Genomic DNA, 2522 nt, shown 5'->3' with positions numbered 1-2522 from the left:
AGCGTTCTTGTGACATGTTTCATTCCTTAGCTTCTCCATCCTTTGTGTCTTTCCTCAAATACCACATTCTTGGTGAGGCTTTCCTGTATAGCCTCATGTAAAACTGCACCTACCTCCTCTCTGTCTTAATATATTGTTCTGTATAATACATGTCACCATCTATATACTATATACTTACATAATACTGTTTAATTCTTGTAACTAGGAAGTAAACTATAGCAGAGCAAGAATTTCACTGTGAGCTTCATTCCTATATGTCTAGTGCATAGGCAGGGCACCTAGCACATAAAAGTGTCCAATAAATATTTGTTGAATGATTGAATGAATCTCAGGTCCCAGTGTCTTAGCTGATAACACAGTTATCAAAGAATATTCAGAAGAACTCTGGACCATTAGTTAGAAGAACCAAGTTTATTTTGAGTTCTACCTTTAAGTTCTAACTTCTTGAGTCCTCAATTTCCTTATCTGTCAAGTGATTTTACTTACTTTATAAGGACTATATTTTAAGGACCCAATGCATGAATGGATGGGAACCATCTTATTTACTAGTGTCTGCTTAACCTAATACATTGCCTGGCACAACAAATACTTTTTGAGTGAAGCAAGAATGTTTGGTAAATTATGATGATAACTATAAATGCAACTACTGTTTTGATGCAAAGGGATTTTCCATGTCCCATAGATTATTCTTTTCTTTCTTCTTTTTCTGTGGTTTTTAATAAAAATTATAGTAGTAGTAGTACTAGCAATAAAAATTATGATGATGATGATAATGAAGAATATAGTACATATGAAGGTATGTACTGTCTCCAGCTGTGGTCAGTTGGCCATTGTATACAGTCACTCAACTCAGCATTTATAGAAGTGTATTTCTCTTCTTTTTAATTGGTGAAAAAAAAAAAAAAGGTAAAAGCCCAATATGTGGAGGTAGAAGAGAGTCAACAACATTTATTTTGGAATTATTTCAATAGCAACTTCTTCTTCTTCTTTTTTTTAATGTGCTAATATTGTGTGATGTGATAACATGTTAGGGGTGTGTGTGTGTTTGTGTATAAGAAAGTAAAGTGCCTTTATTAAATAAAATGCATCTTCTGAGCTCTAGGAAATTTCATTTTATATTTAAGAAATATATTTAAAAGAAAAGAGTAGGGTGAGTATGTTTAGGAAAAGATATAGGAAAAAAAATTGCATTAGTGGCCAAAAAACTTGGGTTCACACTTCAACTTTTGTTTGTGTTTCTGTACAAAGCACTGGAAGACTTCAGAATGGGGTGAAGCAACCCACAAACTGCATTTTGGGGGCTTTTTTCCAAATGTTAATGGCAATGCAAATATTCTCCTAACATATCAGCTTCTGAAGGTGGTGATAGAGATATGTGTGTTGCACAAATAGCTCAGAATTTGGCCCCAAAGTCTTCAGTGTATTGCTTCTTAGCTGTAACACTTCAGATTAGTTAACATCTTTCAGCCATCTTCCCTTGTGACATCATACTTACTGAGCACTTACTTTGGAAGTGTCATCAGGAAAGACCAATTCTAGAAAATGACATCGCTATTTCATTCCATTGATCCGTTATCTATACCAAAAACCAAAAACCAGCTAGCTCACTGCCATCAAGTCAGATCCAACTCACAGTGACCCCTCCTTAGGTTTCCAAGGTGGTATCACTATGGAAGTAGATTGCCCAGTCTTCCCTCCGAGGAGTGACTGGTGGGTTTGACAATACTATAATGTCTTGAATACTAATAATAAATCTTGGAATCAGTTAGTGCTAGTCCTTCAACTTTGTCCTTTTAAATAGTTATTTTAGCTATTCTAAGTCCTTTGCATTTCCATATGTCAATTTCCACAACAATGTCTATTGGGATTTTGATTGGATTGCATTGATCAATTTGGGGAAAATTAATATCTTCACAATATTCATTCTCCCAACCCATGAACATGGTATGTCTCTCCATTTATTTAGGTTATTTATTTTTTTCATTAATGTTTTATACTTTTCAGTGTACAGACATTAGTCAGATTTTTTTCCCCTAAATATTTCATAAGTTTTGATGCTATAGTAATGGTATTGATGTTTAAAATTTTCATTTCCCATTGGTCCTTGCTAGTATAAGGAAATAAAATTGATATTTCAATGTTGGTCTTATAACCTCAAACTTTAGTAAACTTATTTACTAATTCTAGTAGCTTTTTTTTTTTTTTTCGCAGATTCCAGTGAATTTTTAATATAGGTCATCATGTTGTCTATGAATAAAAACAGTTTTACATCTTCCTTTCCCATCTAAGTGACTTTCTTTTTCTTGCCTTATTATACTGGCTAGAACCTCCAGCATAATGTTGAGTAGAAATGATGAGAGTATAAATTCTTATCCTATTTTTCTTAGGGGAAAGCATTCAGTCTTTCACAATTCATTATGTAGGTTTTTCACAGATATCCTTTAACAGAGAGATTTCTAGTTTGCAGAGAGTTTTTGTCAGGAATAGATGGTTTTTCTGCATCTATTTAGATGACAATACAG

This window comes from Orycteropus afer, unplaced genomic scaffold (genome assembly GCF_000298275.1).
Source record: "Orycteropus afer afer isolate SDZICR_OR568_19922 unplaced genomic scaffold, OryAfe1.0 scaffold00419, whole genome shotgun sequence".
Taxonomy (NCBI): domain Eukaryota; kingdom Metazoa; phylum Chordata; class Mammalia; order Tubulidentata; family Orycteropodidae; genus Orycteropus; species Orycteropus afer.
Note: the sequence above shows the minus strand (reverse complement) of the source record.